The sequence below is a fragment of the Camellia sinensis genome, chromosome 8, assembly GCF_055761805.1.
Source record: "Camellia sinensis isolate YWXY chromosome 8, ASM5576180v1, whole genome shotgun sequence".
Lineage (NCBI taxonomy): Eukaryota > Viridiplantae > Streptophyta > Magnoliopsida > Ericales > Theaceae > Camellia > Camellia sinensis.
The window spans coordinates 157,603,814-157,623,411 of record NC_138968.1 but is presented as its reverse complement, the minus strand read 5'-3'; the positions used below and the strand labels follow the sequence as shown (position 1 = coordinate 157,623,411).

Genomic DNA, 19,598 nt, shown 5'->3' with positions numbered 1-19,598 from the left:
TAGACAATGATCAAAAAGTATTTAGACAATTTCATATTTAATTGTTAGGTCAATTGTATGAATTTTTTTAATAAAATAGTATTTGTAATTTTCATAACGTGACACGGAATTCATGCTTTTCACAAACTTTGAGGGATATAATTGTAATTTATCTTTAAAATTAATTAGTAGTTAGAAATTTAGATATCAACAATCATGAATTTGAATAAAAAAATTTTAAAAAAATAAACGAAATATAGAATATTTTTTTTTTTTTTTTTTTTTGTTTCTTAATCATTTTGTTCCGTGTTTTAAATTCTTTACTTAGAGTTTGTTTGGATGTGTGTTGATTTTTTTATTTTTTGACTTTTAAATTATTTTAATTTAGGATTAAAAAGTCTCGTTTGGAATAGACTTTTTGACTTTTTAAATTTTTGTGAGAGAAAAAATAAAATGATTATGATTTAAATATCACATTTTATTTTATTAATTTTTTAATCTATTTTACCTTTTTATAACTAAAATAACTTTTTAACTCCAAAAATTGCTATCCCAAACGAGTTGCTAGTGTATAAAGCAAATGACAAGTGAAGGCACTAGATTCACAGTAACCCAAAATCAAAACAAGTCAACAACAGTGTAGGTCGAGAAATACTACAAATTTATTGGTCTTCTCGACCTTTCGGAAATCCATTAGTACTACTTCTCTCATCTGCTTCATCTTATGAATTAATCTGAATCTCATCCCCAATTCTTCGTATTCAAAGTTTGTTGGCTGTGTGGCTATGAATTGGTGACAGACCAAAAAATAAAAGGTAATAACATTATTTGCTTTTCTTATTTTACTGTAGATCTTACTGTTATCATTTGCTTTTTAGATTTTGATAACTCTCTATTTACTCATAAGAGTTTGGAGTTCAAATCTGTACTTGAGCTACTAATTTTTGAAAAACACAATCAATTTTCATATTTGTTCTTCTTAAAACTAGATTGTTTTACTATATGGTTAATGATCTGTTTCTTCTTCCTCTGTTGTTGTTCTTCTTGTGTGTGTGTACGCAATTCCTTTGGTTTAGATTTCAAAAAATTATTTTATGATATTTGGTTTTTTGATAAATTATAAATATATCTTGAAATTTATTTAAAATACTTGCCTTTCTTGGTTTTAAAAATTACAACTACTCTATTGTCAAAAAATTTATTTAACAGGATTAACAAGAAAAAGAAATTCCTAACTACTCTTCTATACAATAATAAAATTATTTGATTTGTTAATTGAAATATATTTATGACATCAATAAAAATTATTAATTGAGTTGATAATTTATGAATAAATTACAAATGCACCGCTTGTGGTTTGCTTAAAATACGATTTACTCCTTGTGGTTTTGAAAATTACATCACGTCTCTTGAAATTTTTAATTTCATAATAAATGATTTCTTTTATTAATAAATCATTAAATTAATTGACAGTTTTAAATGATGTAAGAAATTTATTTCAATTAATGATTTAGATAATTTTATCATTGTATAAAAGAACGATTAGGAATTTTATTTTTTAGTTAAATCTGTTAAATAAAAAATTTTGACAATAGAGTATTTATAATTTTTCAAACCACAAGGATTTATCTGTATTTTAAACAAATTTCAAGAGATAAAGAACCATTTATTATACGATTCGAAACTTGACGGGCGAGACGTAATTTTCATAATCACAAGGGAGCAAATTGTATTTTAAGTAAATTTCAAGAGATTATTTATAATTTATCCTTCTGTTTTATTTTTAAATTTTTTTTTACCTTTAGTGGATTTTTTTAATATTTTAATCAAAATTTCATTTAATTCACTTGAAAAGTAAAAATAAAATATATGCGAAGAAATTTTAAAAAATTCTAGACGAAAAAATAATGAAATATGCAGTTTTTTTTGCTTTTTTTTAACAGTATGTATGCTTTACTTTTTATGTGTTTCTAAAAAGTTTTTATATTTTTTTGCTAAAATATTAAAAAAATAAAACATCTGAATAAACAAAAAAAGTGATGGAACAATTTCTGAAAACCAAAAGCGAGCACGATGTTTACTGAAATTGGTATGTAGGCGCGGTGAAATCGGTTTGACTCATACAATTATTAGTATGGTAATATTAGATTTGATATATAAGATAAATTGTATTTGTCTGTGTATTAGTATAATTTACGAATGCAACTCGGGTTACAATTTGGGTAAAAAAACTCCAGAGTTGAGTTGTCCAAACTCAACTCAAGTTGTATTGGGAGTTGTTTAGGCCGATTCAAATTGTAATTCGAGATTGTCTACCAAACCTTACTCAAGTTAATTAAACTCGAATTGCACGCAAATTTTATTTTTTTCTTTTTCTTTTTTAAGTGCAATTAAGTTAATTAATCTGTTAAAATTAAATTATTTATAATTTTTTTATTATAAAATTATTAATAATATCAAAAACAAATAATTTATATAACGTATGCTGTTATAAAGACCTTTACAAGTTTTTTTTTTTTTTTTTGAAAAAAAAAATAAAAGAAACATTAGACTGAAGGCGTAGGCGCATCCGACAACAATGATTGAATCCAGATCATCACACAGCCCCTTTAGAAGTTCAAAACATGACATCATGTAGGTAGGAATCGGTTGAGTAATTTACTTGATCAACACCTGTCTCCCTGTCACTGAAAGTAATTAATTTGAGTAAATTATCAATGAATTCTAATAATTAAATTTAATTTTCATTAAGTCCTATTAAAAATAAATCTTGATAAAATTATCGTTAAAAATAATTTTTTTGTGATAATTTTTTATATATGTCGCTAAAAATTGACAATTAATAACTTTTTTTTATCATGATTTTATAAATTAACGCAAAAATTTACAATTAGTGACTTTTTTTATAAATTTTTTTTTTATAGAACCTATTAGATAATAAGTTCACAACCAACAAACGCTTAACCACAGCTGCTCTACATCTTGCGTATTACGGCTAAAGCAAATTCCATATTTATGCAAATTGACTTGTTGCCCAGAGGCTACCTCATGCCAACGGAGAAAAGTGCTAATAGAGTGAATACTCTAAGAGCAAGCAATCATCGGTTAAAAAATAGATGTCATATACATGGACACCCATGACAAACCCGAACTCTATTCAAATTGGCCCTCTCAGCTTGTGAATTAATGCAGATAATCCCTTAGCACAAAGCAAGAATACATAAGGAGTGATCCAAGATAGGATCACCTTGTCGAATATTGCAAGGTGTATAGAACACACGTGACGGCACACTATTGATCATCACCGAATATGAGACTGATGAAATACAATGCATGACTAGCTCCACATACCATTGTAGGAAACCCATTCGACTCATAACTGTTTGTAGAAATCCCCACTTCACTCGGTTATAGGCTTTCCTCATATCGAGCCTCAAAGCCAACTCCCCAACTACACCCTTGCGTTTATTCTTGAGATACTGAAAATTTTCAAAGGATGTTAACACATTGTCACTAATCAACCGGCATTGAATGAACGCACTTTGGTTGGGGGAGATGATGTCATTCAAAATCAATTTGAGCTTATTTGCAAGCACTTTCGAAACCATTTTATACATGACGTTATGGAGGCTAATGGACCGAAAGTCCGCCGGGGTACATGGGTTACTGATTTTGGGAACAAGAACAATAAATGTATAATTGATCCCAGCAAGATCTAAGTCCCCATTCAAGACACTCAATACTGAAGCATGTACATCACGCCCTATTGTCACCCAAAACTTTTGGAAGAATAATACTGGCTTACCGTTAGGCCTTGGGGCTTTGGTAGGATGCATCTAACTGAGTGCCTCAAACACTTTAGCCTGAGTAAAAGCCTTATCCAGATTTTGTTTAATGCCATCATCCACACACACTGGAATAGCCTCAGTAACCAAGTCAATCTCTTGGGGTTGGCCAGTCGTGAACAACTCCTTAAAATACGCAACAACCATTTACTCCATGGCCTTAGGGGATGTACACCAATTGCCCAATCCGTCGTGCAACCCCTTAATCGCTTTCTTCTTTTGTCATTAAGACGTCTTAGCATGAAAGAATTTAGTGTATTGGTCACCTTCTTGTAACCAATTAGCACGAACCTGCTAATGCCACATTATAAATTCCTTCTTAAGAAGCTTATCTAGTTCGTGCCAGAGAGTCATGGTAGACATCACCTCATTCGGAGAGAGAGAGAAGGCTTGGTCTCTAACTGCTTCAGCAACAAACATTTCTGATGTAGAAGTCTATCAACATGACCAACAACTTGCCAATTCCAATCAATCAAAAAAGAGCTAACCCTCGCAATTTTACAACTTAGGCCATCTATATATGTTGATGTACTTGAAACAGTCCACCCGTCAACAACAATCTATTCACAGCTTTCCTTCTGAAGCCACACAACTTCAAAGCGGTAAACGCATCGCCTTTTGAGACCACCATTGATCCTAGCTAGAGCACCATTCATGTCTAATAGAATCGGCAAATGATCAAATGTAGATCTAATGAGATGATGGACCAAAGCTTAAGGGAACAGGCGTCTCCAGTCCGTATAAGCCAAGTAACAGTTAAGCCGCTGTCAAATTAAGCCCTTATGATATCTCTTATTACTCCAAATGAAAAGAAGTCCCTAAAAGCTAAGGTCCAAGAAATCGCAAGCAGAAATGGTATCTCGAAATCGACTCATCTAACTCTGTTTTCTGACCAACAGCCCATCTTTCTCATGCCTATAAAGAATCTCATTAAAATCTCCTAAGCAAATTGCGAAGGCCCCACCAGCCTAGAGTGTAAGAGCAAGGATCTTCTAGAGTTTTTTTTTTTTCTAAAGTTTTCTAGAGTGGTGTGTTGTATGGTTGAGATTTAATGACAAGTCACATCAATTTTTTAGCATTAAATCTCACCCATACAACACATCACTTTAGGAAACTTTAGGGAAAAAAAACTCCTAGAGGATCCTTGGTGAGAGTTGTAATCGACGCAAAAGTTCCCACGATTCATAATGTCGAGCCACCTCTAGATTGCCACAAAGCCCAATAAGACGCCACTTACCAATCCCATCTTCAGATTTAGCTAAAGCATCAATGTGCCCTATCGAATAACTTTGAACAGAAATCGAAACCCTAATGGTCCACAGCAGAGCTGAAACCCCACAAAGACTCGCACGATCCACAGAAAGCGCAATACCAAAACCCAATTTACCACGGATTCGTTCCACACAAATAGAAGTATCCTTAGTCTCTATAAAAAAGACCAAGTCGGGCCCTTCTTCCTTCAGTAGGAACTGAAGAAATCGAACTATTCGTGGGTTCCCAAGCCAACAGTTCCAACTTAAGATTTTCATTGCGATCGGCAGAGCTGAACATCAACCACCGCCGTTGAATTAACGAGAGAGCAAACATCATCAGTATGAGGTTTCTTCATCTCGTCCCCAAATGACACCTCCACCTAATCGAGAAGTAGAACACGCTTACCACCCACTTGAATCGCAGTGCCCATAGTAGGCTTTGTGGCTGCTCAGGCCAATTTCTTCTAGCCGTAGCCATCTCCTGTCCTGGCCACACCACCGCCACCAGTCGGAACATCGTTAGCTAGGGCAACCTGTTTTTTTTTTTTCTCAACTACAAGAAGATCAGGGTCAAGTGCACCAGCGCTAGTTAGACTTGGCCTTGTTTGGCATGATCTAAGGCCCCGTTTGGGGACTTGCCTTTTTAGCCAAAAAGTCAAAAAAATACTTTTTTAGTCAAAAAACTAATAACTCATACCAAAAAGTCAAAGATTCTCTTTTCTCTCTACTTTTTGCACATCTTTTCGTAATTAGCCAAAATGTCATCCCAAACATATAAGTTTTTTTATCTACTTTTTTAGCCAAATAGCCAAAAAGTTACTAAATTAGCCTGTTCCCAAACGAGGCCTAAAAAAGTTAAAAAGTCAAAAAGTTAAAAAGTCACTATCATATTTAAATCACATCATCTTATTTAAGTCATATCACCTCTCTAACACATCACTTTAAACCTAATCCATACCCAACTCATATTTCATAAAAAAGTCAAAAAAATATACTTATTTAAATCATCCCAAACCACCCCTTGATCTAGGACATGAAAGCCCATCCAAAGTATTGTTAGGCAAAAGGCCCTGGCCAAGAATAGAAGTATGTCATAAGGCCTAACCATATCAGTGTCCAACCTTGTCTGCCCAATAACCAAGGCTAGTGTCATGACCCAAACCCGCTCCTATGGGTTTAGCATTGTAACCGGCCAATAATTCGTAGATTACTGAAGGCCTCTTAAACAGAAAACAAATAATTAGGGGCTAGCATACGCAAATATCAAAAATACAACGTCCATAGAGTTGTGTAGACATATATGGGACATAAACATTTTAAACTTTATTTACATATATTTTGACGTCATATAAACGCCATTATCCTTATGTCATTCATATACAGATTCAAAACAAAAGGGACTTAGCCCAATATACAAAATATACAGAAAGTTGTCCCAACAAATAAAAGAGAATAAAACTTGAGACTTAGAGCGTGATCACAATACATCGTTCCGGAAACCTCCTCGTGAGGCACAGTGATTGGCTGACAGAACAGATCCAGACTGGATGTCTCAAGCTTGGCTACGTGTCTGATCACCTACATACATAATATAAATAATGAGCTAGAGCCCAGTGAATAACAATAGAGTAAAGGTTTTATGAATGATATCCATAACAGATTAAAAATTCAGAATTCAGATCAGAAACAGATTCATATATATATTCAAATTTTGTAAATAGTCATACGTGGCACATCTATTAGCTAACAGATCAGATTGGTCATATAAGACCCACGCGCAGAGTGAATGGTCATAAAGACCCATAACCACATGAGATTGGGTCATAAAAGACCCACATGCAGAGTAGTTGATTATGCATAATATTAATAGATAGTTCCATAAATGGAACCCACATGAAACCCTGGTACCAGGGAATAGATAACAGATATCACATGAATCATATGATGCTAAGGATGCCACTATTACATTTCAGAAAGCTGGACAATCATTCATAATTCACAAAATAGCATTTCAAAAAATAGAGTGAATCATATCATTCAAAAAATACTTATAATTAAACATAACTTTATAGAGTTGTTACTCACAGATAGCTCCAAAAGCAAATCAGTCTTATCAGGCGAACAATGGAATGTGACCTACACAAACACGTGACAAATACACATTAAAACATATGTTTCGAAAACACTTAACTTATATTTTCCTATTAGTGTGTTTATAATTCTTATCTCATTATTATGGCCTAAACCATGGCATAAGAATGCCTAGGATGGAATGAGAATACAGTTATGCACTTTGAAACACTTAGAAAATTTTATAAAAACAGAATAGTTCGCTCAAGCGAAACTTTGGTCACTCGAGCGGACCCCTTGATTTGCAAAAGTACAAGATGCTTATATTTTAGACTCGACCCAACTTTTTGATTGCTAGAGCCAAGGCTGAAAATAAAAGGTGGTCGCTCAAGTGATCTTTTGGTCACTCAAGCCAACCATCAATCTCTGCAAAAGTACTGAGAGCTCACAAAATGCGCTCAAGCGAAGAGTTTACCGTTCCAGTGAACAGTGCAAAATTCTGAAATTTTCAGATTTGCTCTCCAAATTTAAAACACAATTTTAACACATCCAAACTCATTCTTTTGGGCCAAAATTGTAGAAAACACTTGAAAACTTGTATAAAAACATGAAAGGAAGGTTAATTCACAAAATCAAGGCCCAAAGATAAGTCAATTCTTCAAAATTATATTGAAACTTTATATATAAAATACATACATGACACAATGTGGATTCCTAGCTTTTAAAACTTAAACAAATGAAGAAATATAAGTGAAATCATATTGAATTCTTGGAATTAAACATAAATAACATGCATGCATGTGAGAATTCTTGGAAAACAATCTCAAAATGCAATGAAATATGCATGCATGCATGATTTAGCTCTTAATTAACTGATTTCAAGCTTAATTCTCATGGTAGAACACCCATTTCACTTGGATTCTTACAATTTATGACTTAAACCAACAATTTAGGAGTTGATTACGCACCTAAGATCTTGAATTGGTGGGGATTCTAAATTGTTCTTCAAATTTCCAAGTCTCTAGGTAGTTTCCAAGCTAATTCCGTTCAAATATTCTTCCTTTATAATGTTGATCTCAAAGTCTCTTCTTCTCTCTCTTTCTCCACGTTTTTGAGTTCAAGAAATGAGTAGAACCTTCATTAGCTAAGCTTATATCATGTATTTATAGGTTGGATTTGTAGATTTTAATTAAGTGTGATTAGAGTTAATCTAATCTACCTTATTAATAAATTTTTTCTAATTATTTAATTCTGAATCGAAATCTAATTAAATTGAAGTTACCATAAAATTGTAAAAATTCTAATTAACACTTTGATCTAGTTAACTTTACATTCGGATGTCGATAAGGCCTTAAATTTCCATATCGAAGCAGAAATTCAAATAGATAATCCTACTATCGACAGATAGAAACACAAATAACGCAGGAAATGCACATTAACCCATAATTCCATCTTAATTACTTATTAGACATTCTTAATTAAGGTTTAATAGCTAATCACGGGTCAAGGTTGTCACAGCTAGTCCATGTCTCATAGAATTCCCAGAGATGGGCCTATGTAGAACAAATAGTTCCCAAGTCTACCAAAGGAGGGGGTGGGTCCCAAAATACTCTCGCACAAATCCATTTTGAATTGAAGAGGACATTTGTAACAACTCCCATACTGTTTACTGATTAATGACCGATTGATTACCGATAATCACCGATTACTGTTAAACGGAACTGATAATGACTGATAACTGACTGATAATTGAACTGATTAAAGTACTGAACTGACTGACTGAAATTGGAAACCGAATTGATTGAGTATATGTTAGTTAAATTGCATTCTATCTGTTTGACTGTATGATTATCTGTTCATGCTTATATGTTTAAACTGCTAATTGAAGGCCTTATCGGCGGCCGAATTAGAAATTGATCGGTGTTTTATGATCAACATAATTTATGTAATTTTATGGAATATTTATCTGAAAATTGATTAGGTATGATTAAATTAGATTAAAATAAGCTAATAAAAGAGTTGGACTTATTTACCGTTTTGCCACATGAGTGGCCCACTACTTGAGTCATCTTTGATTCTCATTACACTCACATAACACATTTTCATCAGTCCTTGTGTTGCCTCTAACCGACCTAGAAGAGAGTTAGAGAGAGAGAGAATTGTTTTTGTTGTTTTAGCTTGAGAATCTTGAAGAATTGAAGGAGTTTTTGTACATTTGAGCTTCCCTATCCTAAATACAAGACTAAAGGTAGCTCCATTATCTTCTTGTTCATGTTTTGAGTTGATTCTTGCATGGTTCATGTTAATTTGTAGAGCTAAGTCATGATTTGGTTCATTAATGGTGGATTGAAGCTCAATCTTTGCATGCATGTTAGTATTGTTGGATTTTGAGTTGAGTTCATGGCAAAATGTTACATGCATGTCCATGTCTTGAGTGTAGTCCATGATTTCATCGTGTTTTGAAAAGAATTGGCTCTTTAGAGCATCAAATTGAAGCTTTGAAATGGTTTGAATTCATGCATGTTTGCATATTCATCTTGTGCTTGAAAAAAATGGTTTAAATTGAGTTTGAATTAAACACCCTTGGGCTTTGATTTCTTAAAATTGAGCTTTGAAACATGATATTCTATGTGTTTATAAATGTTTTCCAGAAAATGGGCCCAAGAGGATTGGTTTTGATGCTTTTGAGCTTGGTTTTGAACCTGGAGCTCGAATCTGGGATTTCCAGATTTCAGTAGTCCGCTCGAGCGGGGGAAGTGCCGCTCGAGCGGGAAAATCGAGCTTCCAGCATCTTGCACTGTTTTACAGTCCGCTCGAGCGGAGGATTGGGCGCTCGAGCGGAGTCATGTCTCAAGCTCGAGCGGGCGTCGAGCGGGGATTTCACCCATCCAGTACTTTTACAGTACGCTCGAGCGGGAAAGTTTACGCTCGAGCGTGTACCTTTGTTTGCCTGTACGCTCGAGCGGGGAAACCTGCGCTCGAGCGGGACTCTGTTTCTCTGAAAATCCTGAAAATGCTTTTAAATGTGCATTTTTGCATCCTCATCTCATCCTAGGCATTCTTAGGCCTAGTTTAAGACATCTTATTGAGGATATCGTTGTAGAACACACCAAGGCAAATTAGGGATTAAGTTATGATATTTCCCAACTGTGTAGCTTAGTGTGTGTTCAACCTGTGAACTGTGTAGGGTTGGCAACTGGGGAGACACGCTCTAGCATACTGTAGCCCAGAACTCTGTGAGTAACAATTGTGTAAAGATATGTTCACAAATGATTATCTTTTGAACAACTGAACTGTACTGTTTTCTGAACTGATTACTGTTAACTGAATGAATGTATGTCCTTTATTTCTGAACTGTACTGTGGCATCCTTAGTACCTACTGTTTACTGTTACTGTTACTGTTACTGTTACAGAGATCTCTGTCGGTTCCCTCGTGGAGCCACTACTGTTTACTGACTGATGGCCATCATTACTGTTCGGTCTTTCAAGACCTACTGTTACTGTTATGCTAATGGATGTACCACATATGACTGTTTACTGTACTGAACAACTGAAATACTGATTGAATTGAACTGTTTTCATTACTATAAGGACATTCATTCTAAACCCCTTTACGCTTTATGTTATTCACTGGGCTTTAGCTCACTGCTCATATATATATGTAGGTGTTCAGGCACCAGATCGGAGCTAGGAGCGTCAGGGTAACTCCAGTTTTGTCAAGCCAGCCTTTGTGCCTCACTGCGAGGTTCCGAGTTGCCATGTTATGGCTTTGGGGGTGTTTTGTTTGTTTTCCCCCGCCTGTCTTCATACTGTCTAACTGTTCTGTATAGACTGAGTGTTACTGTACTGTTATATAGGGTCGAGTCCCTAGTCTGAATGATTGTAAATATTGTGTATACTGTTCTGTACTGTTTATGTATAAATGTATGAAAAGCCTTTTTGCATACAGAATGTCACAGCTCAATGGACACTATTTATTTACTGTATTGGCTTCCGCCAGGCCCTGTACTCTGTTTTGCTGTATTACTGTTCTGCAGGCCTTCGGTAATCTCGGATTACTGGCCGGTTACGGTGCTAAACCCATAGGGCCGGGTTTGGGTCGTGACAACATCACACCACCTTCGCTCTTCACACCCACGATATCCTCCTCCATGATTGTGCCAGAAACGGAATGAAGCAAAGCAGTTCTGATAACACCAGAAATTGCCTTATTTGTCTGCTCACTTACCATGTCTACCTTTCGAACCAACCCTGGCACCGACATACCTGACTTTATGCCACGACCGCGGTTAGATGTCCCTCACCTACAGTTCATCCCCAAATTCTCAAAGGGATAACCATTAGAGTTTTTTCACATTTTACCACGAAAGGTCTCAACACATAACCATGCACCATATTGAGGTACATGGCTAGTCCTCTCCCTAGACCCAGCCAAAAAGCCCACACACTCCTTCTCCCTGTGGCCCGAAATCCCACTAGCAGAAGTTAGAAAGCTTTTCATACTTGAGGACCACTTACACAGCCTCACGGGTAGGAACCTAAATCTTCAAACCCCTTATTAACAATTTGGTAATGTCGACAGAGACCCGGATATGTAGGTAGCGACCCAAGCCCTGCCACATTCCTCAAAATTATCATCCACCACCTTACCAATACAACCGCTAATTAACCGCCTTACTTCCTCCATCATAGTACCTAATGGTAAATCATGCATTTGCACCTAAAAGAGAGCTTTAGAGAAGACAATCTTCGATGGCTTTAGGGACACGTCAAACTCCTCCAAAAGAACAAGATACTTGTCAAAACTCCACGGCCCATTCACTAGTACCCGCCTTTTATCCACAATATGATTGAAGTGAAAAAGAAAAAGGTTATCTCCCAACCTTGTCACCAGGATACCCTTGGGCGGCTTCTAAATGGTCTTAAGCATAGCCATGAAGGCATCATTGCTAAAAGGCTTGAAGGAGAGTAACTTCCCTACAAGACAAAGCCACGAAATATTTTCTATCAGCTTAGTGTGGACTTCCTCAACAATGAAATCATCCTCTTCCTCCTCCTCCGTAAGGACCAATTGTGAGACGAGATGATGGAGTCCATCACATACCTCCACTAACAAACCACCCAACCATTCTTACAAAGAAGAAAGACATTTACACAGTGAACCGGCAAGAAAAGGCCCCCTACCCAAGAAACCCTACACGGAGACAACTTGCAAAAGGAAAAAACCTTGATGATCTTTACAATTTATGAATGAGAAAAAAAAAAAAAGTAAAATTTTGTATTGTGTTACATATGTATATAATATATATTCAATATGATCTAACGATCTAAATTACTTTAATAACATCTAATGACTAATAATTTATATGTATATTCAATATTTTCATATATTTATGTATATAATTCGGATTTCAGGTTGTTTGATATGTTTGGTCAAAACTGTTCAAATTTAATTTGGGATTATAAATTTGCCCAAACCCGTATTAAATTGAAAAATATTTTTGTCAAGTCTTAAAAAATTTCAAGTTGGACTCGAGTTGCTGGGATTGAGTCAGCCCAAGTTGCACCCCTAGTATGATAGTATTAGTTGGTTGAGATTAAATTTAGGATAAAATTTATTTTAATTTAATTATTTTATATCACAATTAATCCTAAATATTTAATTATTTGCTGTAATTTCTTACTTTTTAATCTATTTTTAATTTAATTATATTTTATATCACAATTAATTTTAAATTCTTAATTATTTATTGTAATTTTTAACATGTTAATCAAATTTTAGTTTAATCATATTTTAGATCAATTCTTAATTATTATTTATTTTATATATTTATTTAATTATATTTTAAATTATATATTATATTTTAGATCAATCCTTAATTATATTTTAATTTATTTTCTTTTAATTAATATATTAATCTAATTTTAGGTTTAGAGAAAATGGGGATAAAATTATCTTTTTGTTGTATTAAATTCACTTTATCTTTTCAGAAAATCAAACTCACTCTAAAAAATGGTTTGTGATATATCTTCCGTTAGTTTGGATAGAAAATCTAACTGTGACACTTTAGTTCAAAATTATATGAGGACTTTTTGACTATATTTGAACTATAGAGGGATAAAGTGCTCCAGTTCCAAACCACAAAGGGATAAAATGAATTTAAACCTTAAATTTATGTAAATTTATGTAATTAACCATATATAAAATGGTAAATTTCATTTTATTCCTTGTGCTTTTGTCTATGTGCAGATTAATCCCTTCTCATTTGAAAATAACTACATAATTTCATTGTAGTTTATGGACTGAAGTATACCATTAAACATTTTGTCTAAGTTAACAGTAAGTGTAAAACACATGCCAAATATAAAGGTACCGTTTGGTAACACTTATGTTTTTAGTTTTCTGTTTATATTTACAAAAATTTTAAAAACTCAAATAAAAACTTGTTTGGTAAAATTTTTGATTTATAAATCAGTGGTCTCAGTTTATAAATTTGGCTAAAAAATGAAAACACAAAAAATGTGTTTCCATTTTGAGTTTTCAATTTTTTTTTTTTTACCACCCAACACTAGTCATCACCCGCCACCATTTTCCACCATCGTCTTCAACCACCCCCACCCATCACCCACCCCCACCACCACCTGCCACCACCACTCACCACCCACCTGCCACCACCACCAGCCGCCACCACCCACCTGCCACCACCACCCAACCCTCACTACCACCACCCACTTGTCATCCACCCGTCACTACCATCCACCGCCCGCCACCACCACCCGCCACCTACTTGCCACCACCACTTGCCACCTATCTGCCACCACCATCCACCACCTGCTTCCACCAACCACCCATCACCACCAGCCACCTGCTACTCACTCGCCACCACCACCCACCACCTACCACCACCACCACCACCATCACCCACCCGCCACCCAACTACCACCACCATCACCCATCTACCACTACCACCCACCAGCCGCCACCACCACCACCACCACCATCACCCACCACCCATTCACCTACCACCACCATCACCACCCACTCGCTACCGCCTATCACCCGCCACTGTCACCCACCCACCCACCCACTACTACTCGCCATCTATCCGTCACCACCTACCACCACCCACCATCCGCCACCCACCTGCCACCGCCACTCACGACCACCACCACCACCCGCCACCGTCACCCATCCACCCACCATCACCACCCGCTACCACCCGCCATCCGCCACCCATTTGCCACCGCCACCCACCACCCGTCACCACCATCCACTCGTTACCACCCACTACCTGCTACTGTCACCCACCCACCCACCCACTCACCACCACCCACCACCACCCGCCATCCGCCACCCACCTGCCACCGCCACCCATTCGCTACCACCCACCATCCGCCACTGTCACCCACCCGTCCACCACCACCACCCACCCACCACCACCAGTTACCCACCACCCACCGTCACTACTTTCTACCACCGTCTTTCGCCGCCACTTGCCATTTCTCACTCTTTTTTATATTTTTAAATTTTTTTAAACATTTTGTCAATTACCAAACGCGTTTGTAGTTTATGTTTTTCTAAAAATAAACAAAAACCAGTTTATAAAATTTTTATAAATATAAACTGAAAACGTAAACGTTAAAGGGATTATATACTCATTATCAAATTTAAAGTGAATAAATAATATATGGAATAAAGTGCAAGGAGTTAAAAATGTATTTTGCCTCCGAAACAAATGATGAAAATATATGTAGATCATAGACTTAGGTTTTTTATATATAAGAATATTTTAATATTTTTTTGTTAAATCGTTAACCGGTCTAATAGTGTAAGTTTATAAATTACAATAAGACTGATTATTTCTAATTGAGAAGGGTAATTTACACATAGGTCAAACTATAAGGAAGTAAAGTAAAATTTGCCTTATATAGAATGTATTTTTTTATTTTGTGAAGTGGGGATAATAAAGTATTTTCACCTAAATTCCATGAGATTGAATTGGCAAACTTAAGGCCTTCTTGGGAATGCTATTCTCTTGACTTCACATTTTTTTTTTATTACAAATATGATTTTTGTAGGCTTCATAGATTAACAATCTACCTAAACAAACAGGGTCTTAGAATTTAACAATTTCAATACTTAACTATTGTTTTGAGGAGTTGGTTAAAAGTTGATTTTTGGCTTTTTACCAAGCTTTTTGGCTTTTTTAGAAGTGATTTGGGAAGTTGGTAAAAAGCTGATTTTTTACTTTTTAGTTTAATATTTATTTATGGTGTCAAATCAAATTAAAATGATCAAAATACCCTTACCCAACATAAGAGATTTATTTTTTTATTTTTTTTCATAGGTCTTAATTTGTAATTTTATGACTGCGTTTTTGGCACTTGCCAAATAACTTTTCTGACGTTTTTGGCAACCACGTTTTTGAACATTTTGTCCAAAAACGTGAATATGGCCCAAGTGATCACAAAACATCACTTTGTAGTGTGAAGCAGTGGGTTTTATTTGTAGGAAGAAGACATTGATATTCCTTGTTGGTGCCCTTTCCCTATTAACATTTTAACTACTGATGTAAAGGAGAAAGTAGTATATTATGGTACACACTATTTGAAATATGTGTATTATATATATACCTTATAATTAAAAATAATAATAAAATATTTTTAATTTTTTGAGTCATAATTAAAAAAAAAATGTTATAATTAAACACAATATGAAACATAATTAAAGAAATCATAAATCATCATAACTAAAATAATATCATAATTAAAGAAGAAAATTAATCATAACTAAATAAAAAAATAATATTATTAAGATTGTATATGATATACTTTTTTTTAAAGGAGCGTGTATTAACGTTTCTCATGACCCATAAATGAAATAAAATTATTTGGGTGAATTATGTAAATAGTCCCTGTAATTTACACGATATGTCAATTTGGTCTCTGTAGTTTCAATTTGCTCGATTTTGCCCCTTAATTTAACGGATTGTGTCATTTTAGTCCAATAAATAACGGTTGTTAAGCTAATTTAATAGAAGGTGTGAAACCCCGTATTTTTTATATAATAAAAATAATATATAATTATTCACAATATTTTGAATTTAATATTCTGTATATTTTTATACTGAAAATTTATTCAAAACAAAATAAAATAAAATATTTTTGACTTTATATTATTACTCAATATTAATTTCTGAACCGTATGATATTTTTATTATATTTTTCTTTACATTTTTTTTGTAGTCAAATTACACTAGAACCTAATATTTTCTGTACTAAAATCCAATCAAAAAAAAAAAAAAAAAAAAAAAAACCATGGGCTTGCTCCCCAGGTTTTCTCACTTTCCACCTTCAACGTGCAACCATTTTATACATCAAAAATGTGGTGGACATGCAATACCACCAGGTGTTCAATTTCTCATTTTTATTTCTTTTCATCTTCCTCATTTTGCCCATAAATTGAGCCCAAGTCTTCCTCACCTTTCTTCACTTCCAGTTTCATCTCTCTCGGTTCTCTCTCCCTCCATCTCTCATTCTCAAAACTCTCTTTCTCCTTCTTTATCTATGTTTTTCCTCCTCCCCCAACCTCCATAGCCATGGCCTCAACCCATACTATCATCATCCGAAACACCAACCCGCAAACTTCACCACCATTGGCGCACCGTCGGACCGCCACCACCACCATCACCTATTTCCATTATCATCTAGAACCACCATTCACAAAGTGTTGCAGGTGAAGAAAGAGAAAAAGAAGGAAGATGGAGGAGAAAGAAACAAAGTTAGAGAAGTTTACTTTGAATTTCAAAAAGTTGGTTTTCGGCTTACTTTCGGCATGCCAAAACCATCCATTCCGGGAAGAATTGAGAAAAATGGATCATGTAAGATGAAGTACGGAGTAAGTTGAAGAGATTGGCGAAAGAATGAAGTAAAACCGTTAATAATTAAGAAAGTTATGGAGTCCGAAAGATGGTTCGAAGAAATGTCCGAGACGGTAGGAAAATAATCTTATTTTTGGTCAAATTTTGGAGGTCCGACGGCATGCAAAAAGAGACGGAACGAGGCGTGTGAGTAGTGAATCAAAAACTAGGCCGTGAGGTGAATCCAATGACAGAAAAATAAGATAAAACGGAGTTACGATGAAGAAGATACAAGTATTTGAACTGGGGACATTGAAACCAAATTTCTGGGTCTCTTCTGTTCGTGCATGCTACGGCTTTGGAGAAGATGAGCTTAAATTTTATCCTATGTTTCTCGGCCCATGCTGCTACGGTGCACCCTAGTACCTTTAGGTTAATCGAGTGGTCCTATGACTTTGGGGATGACCACCCTTAGGTTTTTCGACGTGTAGAATCCATTTTTGGGGTTAGATCTTGCAAATTCTGAGTCTAAGATGATGATCAACAACTAAAAGTTCTAAGAGAATCCAATGGCAGATCAACGGTGAGATCGCGTCCGATTGATGTGAAATTTTAGCAAGACGATCATGGAGCCAGGACAATCATATCTTACGATCAGAATCATAAATCAAATTCGGACGATAAATCGTTAACAACCTAACATAGTAAGAAAACTCTCATAACCATCTCATTCTTTTTAATTGTTAAATATTTAGATTTGTGTTCATATGTTAACATAGCTAAAACTTTAGATAAAATTTTGTTTATAGTTGTATGTGAATTTGTGATTGGTATGTTAAATATTTGAAGGTCATTTCTTTATTAGTAGCCTTAAAATCATGATATAATCTTGGATTCAGACTTGCATGTGTAATTTGTGCCATTAAAAAGATGATTAAAGATTTTATTTTGTTTGATTATATAACTCTTCAATCTGCTAGAAACTTGTACGAATTTTTAGACAATTTTATGCTCAAAATTTTGAAATGATTTTTTCTACAAAGTTGTTGAGAATGATGTCTAGTTCATCCAGGAATTTTCTTAACAATTATTGAGCTTAGTACGAATTTATACAAATTTATAATTAAATCTGCTACTGTAAGACAGATTTTAGTATATGTTTAAAAGCTTATTAAAAATTCTATATTAAGCCAAATCTGGAAATTTCTAACTAAAATATGAAATTTGAGAAGTCTAATTTCATACTAAATTTTTAGATTGTGGATCTGATTTATAAATTTAAGTATGGAATTAATTTAAGAAAATGTGATAAATCTGTGTCATAAAATTTCTGGGAATTTTATAGAATTATTTATAACTTATTTTTGGGAATTTATTTCTGAAAAATGACCCAAACATATTTATTGAATATTCTGTACATTTTCACGAATTTTAGAACTGTATAAATAATTTATTTATAATTTTTATTACCTAAGGTATAACCTGAAAATTTCTAGACAAGTTTAAGATCATGACTTCAATTATTTATTCGGATAAAAATCAGTTATTGTATTGGTCCAATTCATCAAATATAGTAAATTAGTAATCCATGTATGGGTGTATTGTGGTTTATTTAATATTGTGGTAGTCTAATCTTGTAAATTAAAGATCCATGCACGTGTGTGACTTTGGTTTATTTTCTCTGTATCTAAATTATTATTTCATACCATGGTTTAAATAAATTGTTTATTTAAATGCTGTACATTTATTTATTATTGTGTGACATGTGCAATATTTTATGTTGGGAATTTTAATGAGTTGATATAACATCAATTGTGATTAAAATTTGGAATTATTTGTGAGTAATATCAAAATTAACTGAAATGATTAACGGCATATACAAAGTTAACAATTGACGGTTAATACCAGTTGTTCGGAGTGAGTCTTGGTTTAAAGACTGTACGGAATTAAAGGTTGACGGTTAACACCGGTTGTTCAGGGTGAGCCCTGGTTTTGAGAATTCTCACGTAAATTGTGTTGCGAAACTCTAAGATGGCACGGGACTTATTTGAACCCTTTTCGGTATTTGGTTTTGGAATAAGGGTGGATGTGCTGGTGGTACACAGGGAGGTTACGTACCCCTGGCAGACCGTTTCCTTGGGGCAGACCACGGATGCCACTACTTGGGTATATAACTCCAGACGTGGGCATCCCTGGTAGTTACGGTTGGTAACACTTGAATATTTGACCAAGGGAGGGTTTCAAATTAACCGTTGCCATGCTTAGTGGTTGGTAAGTTAAATCTCTTTGGTGAGATTTCGAGTGTCACTTAATTTATTAAAATTATTGAAGTTATTTTAATGGTTGTAATTTATGCTTACAATTATATTGTCATCTCATGTTTATAATCTCATTAATTTTTCTCTTAAAAGGAATGGTAGGTTGGTTATGTTTTCTTACTGTGTTGCAAAACTCATGGCATATATTTTTGTTGCCCTGGCGTTTTATGCCAGGTCTTGGCGAGAAAATAATTGAAGCTGAAATGGAGTCGACGCTAACGTAGAGCCTTGGCTGACCTGAAACCCCGAGTAGAGCCGAGTAAATTATATTA

General features: G+C 34.6%; 1 protein-coding gene across 1 annotated transcript in view; it reads left to right on the top strand.

Annotated features, from left to right (window-relative positions):
* The first annotated feature begins 550 nt into the window (after positions 1–550).
* Positions 551–19,598, top strand: part of LOC114263228 (putative disease resistance protein At5g63020) — a 55,061-nt gene continuing 36,013 nt past the window's right edge. Inside the window, exon 1 of the mRNA XM_082883898.1 lies at positions 551–794. The gene's annotated coding sequence lies outside the window, so the exon portion shown is untranslated. The remainder of the gene's footprint in view (positions 795–19,598) is intronic.